The sequence below is a fragment of the Homalodisca vitripennis genome, unplaced genomic scaffold (assembly GCF_021130785.1).
Source record: "Homalodisca vitripennis isolate AUS2020 unplaced genomic scaffold, UT_GWSS_2.1 ScUCBcl_2135;HRSCAF=6587, whole genome shotgun sequence".
NCBI classification, from domain to species: Eukaryota; Metazoa; Arthropoda; class Insecta; order Hemiptera; family Cicadellidae; genus Homalodisca; species Homalodisca vitripennis.
In genome coordinates this window covers 22,696-45,390 of record NW_025778262.1, presented here as the reverse complement: position 1 = coordinate 45,390, position 22,695 = coordinate 22,696, and positions in this window count along the sequence as shown.

The window sequence follows — 22,695 nt, the reverse complement described above, 5'->3', positions numbered from 1 at the left end:
TGGCTTTTGTTACCCTCACTTCTCAAGTTTGCTTACAACTTAATTGTGCCGCAAATCCCCTGTTAGGATGTTTCGTTTGGCTATTAAACCCTTCTCGTGTGGTGGTTTGTTTTAGATGGCGTATTCCACCAATCCCCCTCCGGTTTTGTGACAAATGAAGTGGCTCAAAACGTTTTTAGCCACTCACCGCGTTAGTCACTGTTTGAAGAATAATTTCCGATAGTTATATTGTGTTTTCTTAGGCATGCCTATAACTATTAACTCTGAATCTGTGACCAAATAGAGCAACCGTGCTGCAAGTAAAAATGACTTTGATACTTTGAAGATACTGTAAACTGTGCTTGGTCTGTGTTTTCCAAGACTAACAGGAGCTCTGTCGCGGGCCAAAGCCTGAGCTATTCTTGTCGCATGAGAGGGTGAAGCCTTCGTTATCGTAAGTTCACAAACCGAATTCAACTATTTATCCCTTAATAATGACCTCCAACGTAGCAAGTTAAATTTATTTTTGTGTTAACAGATAAAGGCAACGATTTATGACAAATGTCTTTAGATAGCTTTTAGAACCATGATTTGTGAATTAACAACTTTTATATTTAGTATTTGATCTGGATGCGTGATTTGAAATATTTAATTCATAATGATTAAAAAAATAGAAATTACAGATTTTAACTAAAATAACTGCCGTCCAAAAGTTTTGATAGAGTCGATTGTGACTAATGTGATAGCGTTAGTAGGATTTTAATGTGATACCACTGATCCGGAATCGTCATCACAATCTGACTGCCACCTTAGGCAGTAAAAAATCCTCAACACATCCCTTTGTAGTAAATAACACCTTTAAAGAACCACAAGAGTGATTTTTGAGGATTTTTGAGTGGTATTATCGTCGCGATTACGTTTAACATTAACTACCAGTCCATAATTCCGTTGTGAGTGTACAGAATAGCCTGATGCTGGGTATTAAAATTAGACAAACATCTAAAAGCCTTATTGGTGAGTCGAGATTTTACAAAGGTTCTTTACGAGGTTCCTTGTAAGAATTTAGACGTTCATTATTCCAGTTCATTACTGACACTGTATGAGTTAGAAATATTTTTGGGTTTTGAACATTGTTATAATTTTATGTTATCAATTGAAAAAATACATTCCGAAAGGATTGTTAATGTCTGTCAATATTTTCTTCTTTATTAGTATTTTAAAACCTAAGCCGAATAAGGAGTAACAAAATAAAAGAAACCATAAATACATCAACGTCATATTTAAATAAAAAAAGAATTGTGACTTTGATTGTCTTAAATGCATAAAATATAGTATAAAACATGTTAAAATTGTATATGATACGTATTAATTATGCTCTAGATTTAAATTCCTTCTAAAGTATTTATTCTTAACTTATTTAATAATACAGGTCTTCGTATTATTGTAATTGTTGTAAAACTTAGACTGTTGTATTGTGTCACTACAACTCTGATCTTTGTGTGAAGGTTATTTTTGAGGATGGAAGGATGTGAAGGAAACAGGATTTTTCAGACATTTAACATACATAGTTCATTGATATAATACAATAATTATGTTTTTATATTCTATACAGTATCCTATTCTATTCTTAGTAATTTTGTAAGTTTAGGAGAAAATCTACTCACCAACAAGTATACTTTATTTTGTAGCGCTAAAATAAATTATTTCCAGTATCAATAACGATTGAAGAAATTAGTCACAAAACTAAAGTGAGATGGTAAGTTTAATACAATAAACCCTAGCCAATTATCTTTTTTGATTTTTTGTTGAGGAGAGAATTGTAGTAAATTAAAAATGAGGGAGCTATTTGACGTACTAGAATTTATATTTCAGGAATTAACATTGTAAGCCGTTTAAATCAAACGCCATAACTATGGCACAATGTTACCGTATTTATTATTTAGCGATGTTTGTTTAGCGTACATATTCAGTAATTTATTATTTTGTATCAGTAAATCAGTTATGATTGCTAAAGAAACGTATTTTATAATGGTACGAAATATAAAAATTTACTGATGAATAGATGTTATGTTTGTTTTAAATATAAGTTAGACGACACATAATTTAAAAACATGTTGAAGTTTAATAGCAAATATATGTGTATGTATGTATAAAGATTTTGCCAATTTTTACTATCTCTGTTGGATACATATTTTATATATTTCAAACAGTTGTTGTTTCCAGACCTCCCATAACAACAAATTATCGTCCTACCAGACTGCATGTTACGTGATAAATGTGGTGGCTCTGATAAGGATTATAGTCTGGTTGCGTGTTTCGATAACATCAAGTAATGCCCTAACCGCGGGGATAAACATTGTACTTTTGGTCGTTCAAAACTAAATAGTGGCTGTAGATCTAACCAACAATGTAATCTTTACTGAAGGTCCTTCGGGTCAAATTATACCCCTTTAAAAGGAAAAACTCTCATTGTTAGTTCAAGGCACACCGTCTCTAGAAAATTAAAATAACATGATTACAATGACCTTAATCGGTTTAAGGATGATGTAAAACGGATTATCCGATGATTTAAGAATACAAAAACGTGAATTGTAGCACAAATGGCATAGAGCATCTTAATACACCACTACAGAAGGTCAGGCATTATCTGATTTAGAATGATTTTATGTTATTTATTGTAAGAGACAGGAGAGGTTTACTGTAGAATCTTAAAAAAATAAACAGCGAGTACGCTGTTTGTTATGAGTATAATATGTTATACGGGTTCCTCCACTTAATGAGATAAAACTTTAATATGATTCTCATGGAAATTTTCAGAGGCCAGTAATTCCAGGACTATCCCAGAGGAAATGCACAAACAGAAGGAAATAATGAGGTGGCGCAATGTTCAGACACTGTTTGTAATAAAAGGTTTTATTTTCAGTACATATCACACACATGTGTACTGTTTTCTGTATGTTTCGTCCTGATAAGTAAACTCAATATGCGGATCTGACAATTCTACTTAGAGGCTAGTTATTGAGAGAGTTGTAGAATATTTGTGTGCTTAAGTTTTTATTATTCCCACAATTAAATATAAGTATCTCATACTACTCGTATATACTGATTCATCTATTATAAGACCTTTAAGATCTGTTTATCAATCCGTTCTTAAGGAGTATAACATTCATGACATCTTAGGAAATATGTGATACACACACATATTTATATACATCCAATAAATGGATTTTTATTAAATTAAACGCTTATAAAAATCATTTTCAGACTCTCAGATACTTTTATCACTTTAATACTTATTTTTCTTAACATAAAGGAAGGTTATCAATGAAATCAGTAGAGTTACTAGATTGATGTACCTATTTACAAAAGTCAGGATCTAATCCGATTATTTTTAACAAGGCGACGTAAAGTTCACTGCCTGAAAACTCAATGTCAATGGCGTCTAAATAAACAGTTAGATTACAACATTGATGCTCGGTACAGATTTACTGTCTGATAGATGTGATGTTGATCGCTTCTATGTGTGTGTGTGTGTGTGTGTGTGTGTGTGTGTGTGTGTGTGTGTGTGTGTGTGTGTGTGTGTGTGTGTGTGTGTGTGTGTGTGTGTGTGTGTGTGTGTGTGTGTGTGTGTGTGTGTGTGTGTGTGTGTGTGTGTGTGTGTGTGTGTGTGTGTGTGTGTGTGTGTGTGTTATATCTGTTGTGTAGTTGATAACATATTATATCTGCGATGACTAAAATTTAAATATAAGATATTTGGGCCTGATACAAGATGAAAAGTCAATGTTTAGAGAGAGAAAAGGGTTCTATTAATCTGAAAGCTGAGAGCCAATTTTTATTGTATAAGAACACAACCTTCTTTTTCTTAAAATTGATGGAGGAATCTGTCCTAAAATAGAAATAGATCGTCGGCTAAACTAGCTTGGTGGAAGTCAAAGTGAGAGGTATCGATACGTTTACAAACATTATCCGAACTTTTTTTCTGATTAACTATTTGTAGCTAAGTACACTTGTAACCGACCTTAGCCACATAAATAACAGTTAAATCATCGTCTGATATATTTAGATAAGAGACTAAAGGCTCCACTTTAAGGGTCTGTATATGGTTAGCAGACAGTTCTTTACCATTTATTTACTGGCCTGATGATTAATTATGTGCCAAGGTAATAAAAATTTGTAAAAAAATCTGAGAAAACAGAATTATCATTTCATATTTTTAACCTTTTTTACCCTGCCATTTCAACCTACATAATAACTAGTGCTTTTGACAATTGATTACTTTATTAAATGAAATTTCTCTATCGATTTCAAGAAAAAAACCCAAAAAACAGGTTCTTTGCGTATACAATGCATATTGACACTCAGCTCCTTGAATATTTGGGTTTATACAATGAAAATATTTCACAGAGTTTACAAGTACACTAGATTAGAGTGAAATATTGAAATCACCCCCTATCACACTTGAACATCTGGTAATCCTCATGTAAGTTCAACCGTCATAGTTAGTTCTGAAATTTACACTCCAACATCTTAGCCAGAAATGACTGATAAGGTAAGAAATACGGCGAGTGAACATGCTCATTCCACGTTGAATGCTAATCACTCTTCATAAGATTGCTGCGTTTAAATTCAATTGGTACAATTCACGTTACCAGATAATGTTGAGAGTAAAAAGTACTTTGAAACCATGTTTTACCACAGATATATGAATTTATACAATTGAAAATTTGTGGATACAACAAGGCAACCTAAAGTTTAATTTTGACATAAATGGTACATGTTTTTTTTATACCTATACTGTTTCTTTTGTCATTTAAAAATTTTCTAAAGACGCCAATTTGTTAATATTATAGAAAATAACATAATTATTAAAAAAGAATTTTTCTATTCAAACCTGTGTGCAAAATTTGGTTTCCTTAGCTTAACTAGTTTTACAGATAATAATTGATTTATAACATATATAAAATGGCGGCTAACAGCTAATCGAGACATTTATTGAACTATATTTTATGTGACATTATTTGTTTGAAACGATGAATACTATCATCTACAGAAGTTTGTGGCAACCTTTTGTGAACACTTCTGTATATATAATTTTTATGTTTTTTGCAATATGCATACTACTGCCTCTAAAAGTCTGTAATGTTGCACTTTTTTGGCAAAATAAATAAAAAACCATTGTGAAGTGGGATTTTGTGACAGGAACGTAGTCATTTAGTGTGACAAAGTCAATTCTGGTACGTCACTTTCGCCTGAAGAATAATATACCATTATATACGCGGCTTAAAATTGCTTATACAGTTTAAGATAATGCTTATAACTTAAGTACTAATTTAAGTTATAGCATTATTTGTATTTTCAAATAACATCATCTAATATTTACTTATTTTGGACCATGGTAGGACAGAGAATATGGACTTTGCTATGCCCCTTGACCATAAACCTTTTCGCTCCCCATTGTTGTGTTGCTATTAGATATATTAAGTAATCATCAAAATAAAACAAAAAAGGTGTTAACCCGTAAAGTAGGAGTTAAATAAATGGTAGGCTTATAATCTAACCCTCATTCAATTCTCATAGAAGAATACGAGTTGTGTATAAATCCTTTCCGGAAATAGCGAATATTAAAAAATCAAATATTTATCATATTCAAAGTATGTATTTTATTTATAAGATTATAATTGCACCGGTAACGACAGTTACGACAGCCAAATTGGTGCAGTTACAAATTTAAAAGTACAGGTTGTACTGGTATAGTAATCGAGTTGCTATCACTTTGTAACAACAAGAGTGTATTTCTCCTTTCTTTGTCTTATTACACTAATGACAATCCTCCCTCCTCCCTCGCCCAGCCCTTCTCACTCCCCTCACTCCCCCTCAAATGGATCCAGTCACAGAGAGAGTGCGTGGGGGTGTTGATGTTTTATCAATGAAGACCCTCAAGTGCGTAAATCTTTCTCTGGTTTAACTTATAACGTCAACCCTGACATGCAATCCTGGTTAGTAGTAGAGTGATTTTCTTTGTCGCTGTTTCTTTACGTTTTCATAAATGTACGGAACAATTAACATCTGAAGAAACTAACAATAATACTAATTACGTAATGTTTTAAATATATTATAGCGTCATTAACTTTTTCCTGGTACAAATTATGGTAAAAAGTCAGTAAGAACTTTAAAGATAATGTCCTATATCCTGTACTATTTAATTAATTTGTGTAACACATTATAATAAAAAGTCCATAATGTTCAATAATAGCCATTGTTAGTTAAATCTAAACATCTGTCTTCGCACCCAATCTTGGCTCCAAAATGGCTGGGTTACACTGTTTTAAAAAAGGCATTTGAGGAAAAAGTGTAAAACATATTACATGAAAGGATAATATCATTTTGAAACTTTGTCATCGTTATTTGTTTTATATATATATATATATATATTTATATATATAAAATATAAAAAAAAGTCGTTTGACAGGTATTTGGTCTTCCGATCATATGTTAGTTTGCTTATTTAAACGCATATGTGACAGATACGGCCAAATACAAAATAACTGAATCGGAAAAAGTAAGCGCTCTGTGGTGTAATGGTAGCACATTCACCCGGCAAGTGAGAGATCCGGGTTCGACTCCCGGCGGAGCAAGTACTTTTTGTGATTCAATGCTTATTGAAATTATATATATATATATATATATATATATATATATATATATAACACTACGTTTCGGGATTGAAATCTACTCTCTTCCTCAGTTTAATAAACACATACCTAAAACCTACAGCATGCGCAATGACCTGCCGCTACTAACATTGGAATCATAACCGAGAGCAGGTTCGCTCGTCCCGACAGGAAAAATAAATCCAGACTTCGTCACTGCAGAGAAGTGCACTGCACACAAATCACAAGTGGAACACAATACTGGACAATAACAACAACGCCCTTATGGTTTCTCGTATATCTTAGTGTAATATAATGAGGTAGAAGTAGATCACAACATATGTGCTTGCGTAATAGATTTAGCTGCGGCTGCACGAAACATTTCGTCATTTCATTATACTATTTTATTACCATTACTGCAACGTTACACTTTAAAAGTCGAAAAATTTGTAAACGGTTTGCCATTTTTCAATTCGTTGTTTGACCAATTTGAAAATGTTCACTAACCCTCTGTCAAATCCTATGGATTAACATCCACAATTATCGAAATAAATGTTGATGAACAGAAATTAAGCTCAATGCCAAATTTTATGTCTTTATTTCAGCTCGCTTTTGAGTTATAGTGCGGAGAGACAGACAGACAGAAATTACATTTTCCAGCCCTTCGCTAACGCTCAGCCAATTTCAGTTTACGAGTTTTATTCTGCTATTGTTCCAATTACGTTGAAATTCATATAATAAACTTCAGTACAAAATGTGTTGCACTTTGTTTCCAAACTGGTGATTTAGTTATCGGTTTAAATGGGGGACACTAATTACTCTTATTAAGAGGAATGGGAGTTTGGTATTAAAATAGGACAGTGAAAATAATATTTATCCATAAATAAGTATCCTGTTAGGTTAATATAGAAGAATAATTATAGGATCCACAAGTTTTAATGCCACATGTTTCTTAGTGCAATAGAATTCAAAAGCAGGTATACAATGTCTCTTCAGACCTAGCAATGGATGCAATAGCCGTATGTAAAACTTAAAAAAAAACATGACCTTTCCGGGACAACAGTCGAACGAAGTGACTGTTATTGCACCAATAACTGTTCAAGACAGACACTCCCTCACTATTTCTCCTGCATAATGTTTTGTTCACAAGCACTATCTTGCCCTCACTCCTTTTCAAGGTATTGGGATAAATGTAACTTTTATTTTTATGTGAGTGTCACTTTATATGTTGCATTAGTTTATACCTGTTGGTGGTATTGAATTCAGGTTATTCACTTTCATGGTAAGGAATCTCGCTTGTTATGTTTCCGTCATCATGAAAATTTGTAAATATTTCCTATGCTGTTATGAGAAGTCTGGAAATAATATTTTTACGATTAGTGTTACTGCTACATTCAAAGGGTATAATATTTCATCTCTTCTTTGTTTATAGTTTGTAGTGACGATAGAAGGTTTGCAGGATTTTGGACATTTGCTATTCATTTGGCAATTCGTATTTCATCTAAGTAATATTGAAAATTCGGAGATGATTCCCTCACATAATCTCTAATTTTAATTGCCATTGAATTGAGATAAAGTTTAATTTGGTGATGGTTAACCAAGTCCATCACCCGAGAGGTTGGAAATATTGCATTTCAGACTATTTCTTTGTGAACAAAATATCTCTAAGCCGGACTAACCTGGTTCAGAGCTGTCCTCCTCTTCTTCCGGGGGGATATGAATTTGAGATTAATGCCCTAATTTTTCCTCATGGATCTCGACAGGAAGCGGCCTCTACCTCCTTAACCTTACCCATCCTGAATATCCTCTCACTCCGCATATTTGCTCATAGTTCATTTAAATCCTAATGGAACCAGGAAAAAATCTTGGGTTTCAAAGAAAAATTTAGTTTATTTCCCATGAGTTTTCACTAATATTCATAAAATTTTTGGAAACGATTTTTTAAAATTACAATTATTTACCTTTTACTTTAAAAACGTATACAGCCTATATTAACATTCTAGAACGGGACACGACTACAACGACCAAGAATGTGACTTACTCAACCATTAAATGTTGCCAGAGAATAAAAATCCACTCTGGCGTGGACAAAGCTGGTAGACAGAGTTATAGTCTCTCTCTTGGCACTATTATAACCGAACCGATGAGATCCGTCGATTTAAAATAGTCAACAACTTTACTAGCCACAAAACTATAACACGGTGGAATTACGCCACCATGTGTCGTAAAAGGCTTCGCTGAGATTGGATGCAAAATTTGAAATATATAGCTCATTTTACTATCGAGATTTCATAAAAGTGGTTGACACGAAAATTACCCTTATAACGTATCTTTCTTTTTATATTATAACTTATTTTAATATAAATTAGGTAAGTTTCATGCAAAATTAAAAGTCTACTTATGGTTTTTTTTCTACATATCTTTCCACGTAGTACTGTACATTCAAATTTTTTAAATTTGCTTCGATTTCAGATAAGTGTTTAAATAACAAAAGTTTACACACCAAATTATTATAAAATAATGTTGTATGTGTTGTAATAGTTTAGCTATATGGATTAGAATATATATTAGAGCTACATATAGAAGTGAAGCCTCATGCTCTATTTCAAATCTATAAGTCGGTTTGTTTTCAAGATATCTTGCGGAGAGACAGACAGATAGACAGACAGACATGCAGCCAGAAATAAAATCTTTAGTCCCACGAGCGATAGGCTTCGCTAAAGCTCAGCCAATATAAAAGAGGAAAGAAGAAAGGAATGCATACTTTACGAGTAGCACGTGTTCAAATGTATACTCACAGATCAAATCAAGTTATGTTCCAACCCAAACTCAGTCTTAAAGTACACGCTGAGGTGACGGTACTTTACGAAGTAATCTACTAGAAGTATAAGCATACTTATTCCATAGATAAACGTAACAGCAGTAATCCCTCACTCTTCTCAACTTCCATAGTTATTATCAGACACTAAAAATTGCACATAAAAAGCTCTTACCTTATTAGCATAAACCTAGCAACATTTACCAAGGCAATGTCAGACTATGTAAATGACATATACTACAGAATCCACTTGAATCTACGCCTTACGACAAAGTCATTACCCTGACTCAGACGGTGATGAAAGCTATAAACAGAGTCTAAGCTTATAGCATCTTCTTATTATAGCGGCATACAGCATATATTACCAAGTTTACGGTTATCTCGAGGATGGCTTTGTTCGCTTTTACTTGCCTTTAGTGTCAATGAAGAGATTGTATTATTTCGAAAACAAGTTCAACCTGCATGCTAATGTTCAGTGAGAGTTAAAACCTACACTTCTATACCTATTTATGATGTGAAAGTTGTCTGTATTACAATTATAACTAAAATGGTATATAGGTTTGTAACCGAAAAATAATATTTAAGTAGGGGAAGAATTATTTTAATATGGTATTTTAATAAAAATTAATGGTTGCGACTAAATACTCCTTGTGGAATTTTATGATTAAAGTTTGCCAATCAAAAAGACATTAGCGTCAGAATACAAAACTATGACAAACTTTTTTGACACTTTCAGTCTACTTTGTAATATCCTTACTACAGAGATTAGTAGTTCATTGATGAAGACTGACTAAGAAGCACATCTAAGCTATATTCAAGTACCACCTTTGTATCAAGTGTAGTATGGATATTTTTGTAAATTGCGGCATTTATCATGGTAACAAGCTCGTGTTTTATAATAACATACATACATATGTATACCTTTTTGGAGTCTAGGGCTTCAAATGATGTTTGAAGCAATATTTAAATCTACATATGAAATCTTTCTGACATATCTTTTAACATGATTCATTCAGAGTTTTGTTTCAATAAAATGGATTTTATAACAGTTTTTATATTTTAAAAGTCTACACACTGATTTACCAATATGTTACATGTTAGAATCTATTATAAGTGCGTTGAGTTTGTTAAAATATTAATTTATTCTGATATTTTCTCGTTGGCATCATGGTTACCCCAAAGACCAATGTAAAGACTTTCGCTATCAGCCAATCCAACTCAGTGTTTTTCATATAAAAATGAAGCTTCATGCATGATTTAAAATCTATAGATTCGTTTACGAGGTATCATGCAGACAGACATTCAGGCAGAAATGAATGTTTTCTAACTCCACAAGTAACAGGATTAGCTAAATCTCAGCCAACAACGTAACAAACACAACATATAGGAGACTGCCTTGTGTTGTAAGAAGTTTTCATACCGGATAAAACACAACTTTATCATCGAACAATCAACATGTCAAAGCTAACACGATATCATACTCCGCTCTCAAAGAACAAACAAGATTTCGCTTTCAACTTTAAGTGAATTGTCCTTTGTAACATAACAGCTATGTTTTGATTTCAGTTCCTGTGGCTTTCCCTGTCACTTTGGATATAGAATCAACGCGAAGTCTAATCAACTCAATCTCTATTTTATTATCACAGTAAATGAGACTATCCAATAACTTAGATTTATAAGATCCTTGACTTTTTATTATTATTTTTGTTAAAAGCAAGTCTAACGCAGCACTGCCAAAAGGCATTATAAAACTATGTGACTATCTAAGGAATAAAACTACCATCCAACCCACCAACTAAATAAATCCCTTTACTTAAGTGGGTAAAAATAGAATAAAAATGTAAATAACGATTGTTAAACAAATTTAAAATGTACTAATGTTTGCAGTCACGATTATTTCTTCAAGTACAAGAAACACTCCATAAGTTTGGTTTTTCATCCCCCATGGTATGACATGCACCATGTGTTCTTGCACTCATGCAGAAATGAAGCTTCATGCACAATTTCTACGGGGCAGTTTTTTTTTCGAGACACCGTAGGGGCAGACAAAAATTTCTCCACCCCAGGAGTTATAGGCTTTGCTAAAGCTCAGCGAATCATTTGTTTGATTTACCTATACACAAACAATGAAATTGTGACTGGTGACCAGTTGGTTGTTAATAACCTAATTTAGGTCATAGATCTGTGTGACTGAGTGTCACGTACCGCAGCTAGGAACATGTCGGTCGATGATTGCGGGTAGCGTGCTTAGATAACCCGCAGGTAACAATTGTGCGCACTCCTAACCAATTAGTGTAGCATAAACATCAGATATACGTGTTATATTGAAAGCAGCATGCTTTGAATTGACACGAATCACATAATAAAATCACAGAAAATTTTATTTGTTTATATTTCATCATGTTGCTGAAAATTAATTAGATATATTTTTTATGTTGTAGATAGAAAGAAGTTTTTGATATTAAATTTGTTGTTAAATGTCACATCACCCTAGATCTTGCCATCTATTTTGGATTATTTTCAAAGGTTTCTTTAAAAAGTTGTGGGATATACAGAGTGTCCATAAATTAGCTTATCAAATTTTATAATTTCACTTGCCTGGTCAAAATAAACAACTAATGTCAAACATAGTCCTATCTAAATTAATTTACCGTCTCTTCTTATCCATCTATGTGTGGGTGTTGTAGAAAAAATATGTCTTTAAATTGATCAGAGATGTAAAATCTAAACTTTTAAATAGGAAAGGTTTTAATATTGTACATTTAATCAATTTTAATCTTTTTCTTATTAAAACTAAAACTATATTATGGTATTTTTATAATATGCTCTTATAATATGACATTTCCTATTTATTTTGATGTGACAAATCAAATAGTGAAGTCTTATGGTATGATTTATTTAATGTTTGTATTCCAAATTACATTTGTTATATATCGTTCTTTACAGCACGAAATGAAATATTTTTGATGTTATAAAATAAACAGAAATTTTCTCACAGAACGAAAAGTTTTACAACCTATAACAGGTGATTAAGTAAGTGTTTGTAAACCTGTAACTTTAGTGATGCCTAGTTAACAACAAAATCTTGCTTTAGTATATATAAATAAATACAGCGAACTAATGAAAAATATGTCTATAAGTAAGAAATTGTAAAAATTTGATGAAAGTATTAAAAAAATAGTGTGATGAAAGATATAAAAAAACTGCACATTGACAATGAAATAACAATACTATTTATTGGTAAATAAAAGCAGAGATTTACATACTGATCTAATATTGTTTTAATTAAGCTATTACTGGTCACTATAATTAAAGGTGTTGATATTCACATTTAGTTCAAAATAAATTCTATTGAACTACACAAAATGGTAAGTGTGGAATTATATTGATTTATATTACTGCTACTAGAAATTGTATAATATTTAGTCTATACTGGAAAACTAATATCAAGTAATAGTTGGCGTAAAAGAATATAGAAAAGCCCTTTAATAAACATTTGTAGAAAAGTAAAGCAAAATTACGATAGTTGGAAAGCCGTAATATAAAATCAGATCACACGTTTTTGTTATTACATATAAATTTTGTTCAATTAAACTTCCTATTTATACAGAGAAAGACACTGAAACATACATAAAATGTACTATCGACAAAAATATATTATTTTTTAAGTTTATTTTAATGTTCTAAGTATTTCAGAAAGTGAAGTTACAAGGAAAGCCTGGGAGGGTTTAAAGGAAATTAATGGGTTCAGATTGAAAATCTGTCAGACTTTGGCCACTTCGTCATGGGAGGTGGCGGAGGTGGAAACACTTGTTGTCTTCTTAATCCCATCTACTTAACTTCAATCAAAGCTTTCTGCTGTAAAAAGGGATCTAAATTAAGGCAATAAATATTTTCTAGTAAATCGAAGCTGCAGTAAATAAATTAAAATTACATTATTTAATTTAAATGTATATATATATATATATATATATATATATATATATATATATATATATATATATATATAAAAAAAGAGCAATTCAGTTTTGGTTATGAGTTAACTAGTATTTGGCTTTTGGGTAGAGGCATGAATCTGATTGAAGAGCATGTGACACTGGTGTTTTGTAGTAAATCTTAATAAATCTAAAGAAATATAGTTGAAATAAACTTCATAATTCAAATATTACTATTTATAAAGATTATTGTTGGGAAAGATAGTTTGAAAGGATAATGGGATTTCGGCTATTTACCATCGTTATACGTTACAACATGTATAACGCAACGTTTCGAGGATTGAAATCTATCCTCTTTGTCAGGTGAGAAGACTTTTAGTAGATACATATTACTTAGAAAATGCAAACTGCGGCAATGGACTGCCACTAAATAAGAAAAAAAGAAATTAAACTTACCCTTATTGGAGCCCACATTCAACTTCTGTACTGTTGAACGGCTGTATTTTCAGGAATTTCGAAGGTGTATATCCTACTCATCCCCCTCAACTACGCCACTGGGTGTCTGGACTATCTTCTTATAGCTATCGTTTACAACTAGTCAAAATATTATTGACGTGGGAACTATCTCATAGTACTCGACAAAGCAAGTATTATGAGATAGTTGCTATCAATCTGGTTGCAATTTTTACTTGTATACTAATATTTTTCTTCTAATTTGTTTACGAACTAGAAAGTATAAGGTGGTTATTTTGCTTCTTTATTCTACTAAGTCACAAACACATGGAATTTTGTACACGGCAGGAATAGCTTACAAAGGGGAATAGAATACTTTAATGGTCTCAAATTTAATTGTCATTTGATTTTTGAACGAGCTTGAATACACTTTTAATGTTATATATTAATAATTCTTACCTATATCTTGGGTGTTTCATTTATGTAATAAAGGTATGCAAGTTAAGAAAATTTTTTATTTGATGCAACTATACATTTATAAGTGCTAAACATTCAGTTAAAAAATTATTACCTAAGTTTTAGTAGGATGTCTAGTTGGTGTCTGAGTTTTAGTAGTTCTAGTAGTGTATGGTTACTTTTCGTTAAAATTAAATAATAATTCTTAACCTAAACCTAAATTTCATCCATATTTAATTGATTACTTGTCTAAATTAACATAAAAATGGCAGATTTAATGAACAGATTTTTAAAAGAGCAAGATGTAAATGGTAAGGTAATCGAGTTGCAATCATTTTGAGAAAACAAGAGTGGTTTCCCCTCTTCTCTTTCTTAATACTCTAATGAGAATTCCTCTTCTTCTCCTCTCCCCCTCCCCACCCTCTCTGTAATGGTTCCAGCCACAGAGAATATCCATGGGCGTGACGATGCGATGTTTTATTAATGAAGACCCTCAAGGGAGAGAACGCGTAAATTTTTCTCCGCTTTATCTTACCATAGCGTGCGCCCGTCCAACCCTGTCTATATAAGGGATGGCTAACTTTTTTACATTTACATTTCTTGTATACACACATAAACAGTTATAGGCTGAGCGTTAGTGAAGTTTATCACTCGACTGAATATCTGTCTGTCGGTCTCTCCGCACGAAATTTCGAGAAAAAAAATGATGTATAGACTTGAAATTTGCCTTGAAGGTTCATTTCTATATAGGCAACATTGAGTTCGCTCCATATCACTTCACGAGATTCGGCTGATCATTAAAGAAAAATGTTACAATGACCTTTTGAGTAACCATGACAGTAACGAAAAATCGCAGAATAAATCAATTGGCAACCAAACAGAGTCGAAATCTATGAATGTTCGAATCTATGAATTTTAGAACACACATATTGCTAAAATCTTAACATTAGTGAAGCCTGTTACACCACACATAATGTGGCGTACTCCTACCTTGATATGTGAATAGACAAATAATAACTTTGTTGTTTAATCAGTCAAAACAACTAGTAGATTATTTTAAAAATATTGATGTACATTACATATTTTCAGTATTCACCTGTAGGTAGGTGGCAAAAAATTTCAACAAAACTTTTTACCAAATTGGAAACTAATTTATTTCGAGTGATAACTGACAAAACGTATGTTACCGTAAAAATAACTGTACAAGCTTCAGCTTTCTGTCAATATCTCTTCGAAAATTTTTCCCAAAAGCACGTTCATATTCTTATTTATTTACAAGATGCCATTCGAAAAATCGCCAATGTTGTTTTTTCTTTGTAAACACTATAGACCCTAAGACGACCGGCCCAGTAGTTAGCCTCTCTAGATGCAGTTTGATGAGAAGTACTTAAAAGAAAATGCATGAAAGGTAACATAAGAAAGATAACATCCATTATATTTTTGATATCCATGGCATAACTTTGTGCTGGACCAGGAGGTATCTAGGTCTGGAAGGATAAACAAACTGAATTTAATTAATTTATAATATTATAACATTAATACACGAAGTGTTAACTTATAAAATTAACGATTGCAGTTTTAACCGGTGCAAATCATTGAATTCACCATGACAACTTATGGCACATTTATTGTTCAAACTCAAAGATGTCGTTGAAGGCAATAAACAGTGATGAAGCGTTTGAATGGCTTCTTATTTATAGCGGGCTATAGAATATATTAACGAGATTATGGTCCTCACGAGGAAGCTTTTGTCACCTTATACTTGGCTTTAGTGCCCACGGGTTTATGTAAGATTGTATGATTTCATAAACAAGCTTAACATTAGGCAATAATTTTCAGCATCTACTTTACCAGCTTAATAGAAGATTAAATACTTTTCTGATGTTCTCTACATAAACTTTTATATTACTGAGTTATTTGTAGTGTATAATTAAATCGGATATTCGGTTTATAGCTGTCTATTAATATTTTGTATATAATAATAATAATAAATTTATTTCTCAAAACAAATATGTTACAAATCATGCTGAACATTGTACACTGGTACAATACAATACATAACATACATAACAATAAAATTAAAACAATGCCAAGCAGATCCTATAAAATTAATAAATTTCAAGTACAATGCATAATATAATATAATTATGAGAAATAGACTCCTCCAAGGCACAGCCTGATTGGAGGTCTTACTGAATTTATTTTACAAATGGCTGATCTAATTTTCAAATTACATATAGAATGAAAAATAATTTCTCCAAAACCAACAAAGTCTACTCATAAAAAAATACACTTTCAATTAATAATTTGTCTTTCTTTAAAGCCAATACCAATATTATAAACGATTAAACAAAAATATCTAGTTTCATGAATAAACAAAAACTGTTCTATGTTTTACCCTACAACAAAACAAAAATCAACCTTAAAACTTGATTTTATGACATAAAATATTAGTATGCAAACCTTTATATTTTATAAGTTTAAATAATATATAAACAAAAAATAACGTATATCCATATCAGAATATTTTACATTTTTTATCTGCCATAATCTTTAAAATCAAAAACTTTTACTGTATTATCTCAAATAATATTTCGTCTATATTTTCAATTTCCAACAACCACTGTCTTAATTTAGAGCTGAATTTAGTTAAAAGAATTGACGTAGCGAATGCGATTAGGTAATTTATTAAATATTCTTGGCGCCAAAAAAATTATAGCTTTTAGTAAAAAATGTGTTTGATGGCCTAGGTACACATAAATCTGACGCATTTCTTAATTTTGATCTGTAATCATTTAAATCTGTACTATTCTTGCTACGACGATATAATATTTTCAAGACTTTATAAATATACGCATGTCTTACTGGTAGTATTTTTAATTGATAAAATAAAGGAAAACTTGCTTCAGTTATATTTCTTTGTAAAATTAGCCTAACGAAATGTTTTTGAATAATAAACAAGGATTTTGTGTTAGTTTTATAAGTCCCTCCCCAACATGAAATTCCATATTCCAGTCTACTATGCACCAGTGAAAAAATATATCATTCTTAGTGTATCATTATCGCAAATGTTTCTTAAAAAATAAAATAGTCTCAAAACATTATTTAATTTTTTCTTTAAATCTAATATATGTTTTTTCCATGACAAATCCTTATCTAAAATTATTCCTAAATATTTAATACTGTCAGTAATTTTTACTTCAATACATTTATTATTACAATATACACTCCTACTACAAATGCAATCAATACAGTGTAGAATAATCCTATTTGTTAAATGATTACCTTCCCTTAAATTAAAATTTAAATAATTTGTTTTAGCGGTACTTAAGATCATATTATTTTTAGTGAACCACCACTGTATAGCTTGAAGATCTAGATTCATATTCAACTCTACATCAGCCCATGTTTCTCCAACGTAAGAGAAAGCAGTATCATCAGCGAAAGAAGTTACTTTTCCAACAAATCTTGCGCTACATAAATCATTAATAAATATTAAAAAAAGAACTGCACCCAAAACAGAACCCTGTGGAACTCCAAACTTAACTTCACGTAAATCGCTAAGCACTCCATCCAACTTTACACGCTGTGTTCTTCTTAAAATATAACTTTTGAACCAGTTAAAAAACAACTCCCCTAATTCCACACCTATATAGTTTTCGCAGTAATATATCATGATTCACCATATCAAATGCTTTAGTTATATCTAGGAACAGGCCGCTTACCTTTTTTCCATTATTTATCCCCTCTGAGACCTCTCCCATAAATTTTAAAAGAGCCGACTCTGTATTTAAACCCTGCCTGAAACAGAATTGATTAGAACTAAAAAATTGATTATATCTGTCAAGATTGGTAATAAAAAATATTATTTGAGCCAGTACACAAACTAATAACATATTGGAAAGTTTACTTATTAGGCATTAAGATGCATCTATTGGATCCAATGTACTTATCGTAGTGATGACAATATGGTAATCAGATACACACGTACTTACTAGTATATACCAAGTCTAGGTATATTACCAGTCCATGACTCGATAGGACTAATGAATGAAACAGGCGCGAATAAATGGAGCTCTAACTGTAGCATGAATTCTTAAAACGTAAAAAAAATATACACGTACTCACGAGTATAGACCAAGTCCCGGTCTTTGCCAGGTCAGAGCCAGCCTTCCCTGAATAATATTTGAAGCTCAGTACTCGTTTAGGAAGTAACATGTAAAATTGAGACTTTGTTTCATGGCGTGACCATAATTAATTGTTGCGTGCAAGAAATATGCTTCATTGCTCCACCTTAATTATTTCTCGTTACATCACTATTATTAATTTTATAAAAAGTACGGTTTATACGTCATTATACGTTTAGCCAGTTCAAGTACTATGCTGTTTTGTAAAATCAGTTCGAAATATATATCTGTAACTTCCTATTCTTGGTTAGATAGACAACATACATGTTTGATTACGTTTTCAGTAAACATTATCATAAATGTGGAAACGCGCCATGTTTTCGTGAGCTATGTGATATCGGATTTTGACAAATTGTATCCCAATTCCCGACATTATTTAGAAAATTAATTTGAAATGTTGCAATTAAAACTTTGGTCTTTCTTTTTTTAGTATCCTATAATTTTATTATGGGACTTGAATTTTTTTTATACATATCTTGCGTAGACGTGCCTCGATTCGTTTAGGAAACATAATATTTGCTTAATAAATAAATAAATTCCAGAACACGGACGTGATATACAGTAAAATAACGCAACTGAGGAAGTGCCAAGTGACGTTGTTTCAAGTAACGTAACAAGTCGCTTAATGGCCTTAGTTCGTCAAACATTCAATACCTCATCTTCTTGCCCCGGCGCCGTCATGTATTTGAGTGCTATCCCTACTTTCCCTTCACATTTAGGTTTAATTTTTTGTGTGAAATAAAGGGATAGTGAGCCCTGCCAATATTATTTTATGAATTGTACCATAAAATTTATGCTTAGGCTATTTCATATTTCGAACATCAGTAACATTCATGTATACTTACTTAGTCATGTCTTTCTACTGCTTAATGGTACATAGTAAATATGATTTCAAAGTGATAACTACGATTATCGACATAGTTCAAAAACTTACGTGTTTAATAATCTCTAACGAACACTTTTATCAAAGAAATTATGCAACAGGCTACATATTTGTAGATCTGTTATAGATAAAGGAATTAGTAAGTTGTAGAAAAAAGAAAAGTTGAACAAAAGGTATATAAAAAAGATAAATGGCGTTTATCTGCCAGCAGAAGTTTGAATTGTTTGATTCGGATCGCTCATCCATAAAAGATTCTTTCTACAAATAATATTAAAGAAACTTAATTTATGAAAATAATACTTTCTTTCCTTTTAGTTCCTTTTTATTTCCTTTTAGTCCAGGAGCCGTGAGCCAATTTGCTCTGTATAAACACGCAACCTGTGTTTTTCATCGGTAGAGTAAAATTCTTCTAACGCGTTATAGTGGAGGCCGAAACGGGTAGGTATCGAAAGTATTCAAAATATGAGATGATAATTCTTCTCAGATCACATTTTTCTTTCCTTGACACGTATAGAGCTAACCGATAAGTTTTAAATCAGTGTTAGCCAACTATACATAAAATCTGAATTTTGGCGACATTTCAGTTTCATCATCTAGTTCTCTGATGATGACTATTATTTATGTGTCCTAAGGTCGGTTTTAAATGTATAAAGATGTATAATTTGAGAAAAACTTATTTTTTTATAATTTTAAATCTTTTCAATCCTTTCATGTTGACCTCCACTAAACTTAGTGTGCCTAACGATTAATTTCTTTCTTGGAAAAAACTCGGCTATTAACTTCAAGAAAAACCAGGTGCTTCCACAGTGGAAAATAACTCCCGCATCTTAGGCTATTAAATAATCACATCATGATTTCAATGCACTTTTATCAGAAATTGTAAAGCAATAGTCTTAAGATCAAAGATATATGATCGATATTAGTATAGAAATTCAGAGTTATATTGTATTAAGTAACTTATTTAAGTTTATTCTCATATTAAACATTTCAAGCAGATATTCGGTAAATGATAATTTAACATGATAATTTCTCACTATACAGAGTTCATGCTAGATTAAGTAACACAGTCTGTACGTAATACTTACCACATACTGCAACACTATAGTAGTCTTAAGTACTGAAAGAAGCACAACATTTCGCAATGTAAAAGACACAGGAAATAGATTGAGGCTTCCTGAAAATGATAATATGAGATGTGAAAGCCGGAGACATGTGAAATCGGATAATGCAGCTGAGCTGTACATTCGCAGACTCCGCTTGTCATCGCTTTCGGTAAGTGGTAATTTAATTTCAGTCGTGGCATAGCAATAAAAAACCAAATCCATTCCACAAATATTATTTAATTACACAGTTATTGACATTTATAAAAGATAGAAACCTTTGGCTGCAGATACATTGATTATGTTGTAGTCGAACATTTGTTTAAAATATTTACAACTTGTTACATTCATTTAGCATTACGTTAGCTTGGTCAGTTTACAGACAATATCTTATACGTGAAACAAATATAGACGATATTTATTTTTTATGGATCCCAAGTAATTAGTTCCTCAAATGAGGAAAACGCACAATTTTGAAGACTAAAAGTGCAGAAGCAGTGCTTATAATGAATGCTCTTCATTTCTTCTATTTATTTATACATATGTCACAACTAAAGCAAATAACCCAGATTTTATATATATAATACCCAGCCATTATGTATAATAGCTAGTGATTACGGTCAAAGGGATTAATAATTCTCTATTAATCACTTTATCCAGCCATCATCCTTATTATCTGACTAGAGAGGACAAAGTGATTAAGTATGCTTTGTTTACTAATTTATACGTACTTGTTAATTATATAGAAGCATTTTTATTTGAGGGCGAAACGACCATATATTATTAGTTATCATATATCATTGTTGGGGGTCTGTCTGCATAGTTATACAGTAGCGCTTCATTTTAACGCGGTCTGAGCTTCAGTTTGGGTACTTTCTAGAGGGATGTTTTTCTTTTTCTCGCGCCTACCCCGCACTTCTGGCCCGGAGTATTTCCCGTGCTCAGATCACGTTAGATCGTTTAGTACGAAAATACCGATCACGAATGACCCTGCCTAGATATGCAAAATTCGGTGACTCCTTCTGGCGTAATAATAAAAAAACATCCCTTTAAATAGTTCCTTTATTGAAGTTCAGATCACCTAAGTGTATTATTCATAATGTATGATCGAAATGATCACTCTTCTAATAATATTACTTCAGCTAAATAGCTTTGGCGAATATGAATAATGACTATTTAAAGTCATTAAACTATCATTCATTAAACTATCATTTTGATTAACAGACACAATATAATTACTCCACCATATTTCGTATATATCGAGTATATACGTAACATATTATAGATTTTTAAGATTCTGCTTATAGGCATTTGGGCGTTTCACTTAGCGTTCACTGCTTAGGCCAAAGACAATTGAACTAGACTTCTCAGTGACGTTGTTACTAGAATCGTTAACAGAATGCGCTAATATCACGCTATAGTAGTGTCAAGTCCGGCCACAAGATCGCGTTGTGATCTGTGTTCCAGGGAAGCTTGTTTTCTGTGGTTGGAACAGCATCTGTACAACAAATTATTTAGAGTTCCTCGTTACTAAAGTGCGAGCCTGTAATTTCAAAGTGTGACCACTGTTCACGATGGCACATCGATGATATTGTGGTAGATCACCCACCGGTTTCAGGTTTAGACAATATTTTCTTTTAAAGTGTTTCAAATTTAATGAAACTTTCTTCCATAAGATTTTCAAATGTTTGTTGTATTTCCGTAGAAAAGTATAAGAAAATTCGTAAACAAGTGTTTTTGTGGTGACTTCTATAACAAAGCCGATTTAAATTCCGCCACTGGCACCGATTTGACACATTTTGCATAAATAATTTCATATAAAGTAAAACTGCCATTGAGCTTTTATGCAATTTTCTATGTATATGGTCATATTAAAAATATATAATTATGTAATCCAAGTGATTAATTTGTAAAGGACCTGTTATAATCTTCCAAATGTTACTTATAGTTAGTTGCCCCATTACCCGTTTCCGTGGTTGAAATGTGGCTATTGATCAATAAGCATATTCATACAGGAAAAGACTAATTTGTTATAACATTTAGTTTTTAAACAGTAACCTTTTAAAAGGTGACAAAAAAGGATATAAGGTACTATGGATATCTTATCCATATCTACTTAGGTAATCCTCTACTACTTAAGTGAATGATGGCTCTCATTGTCTTAAATATTATTACCAATAAAAATCATTATTTTAAATGTTTAAGCTAGCATTTATTTGGCATTCTTCAGTTTA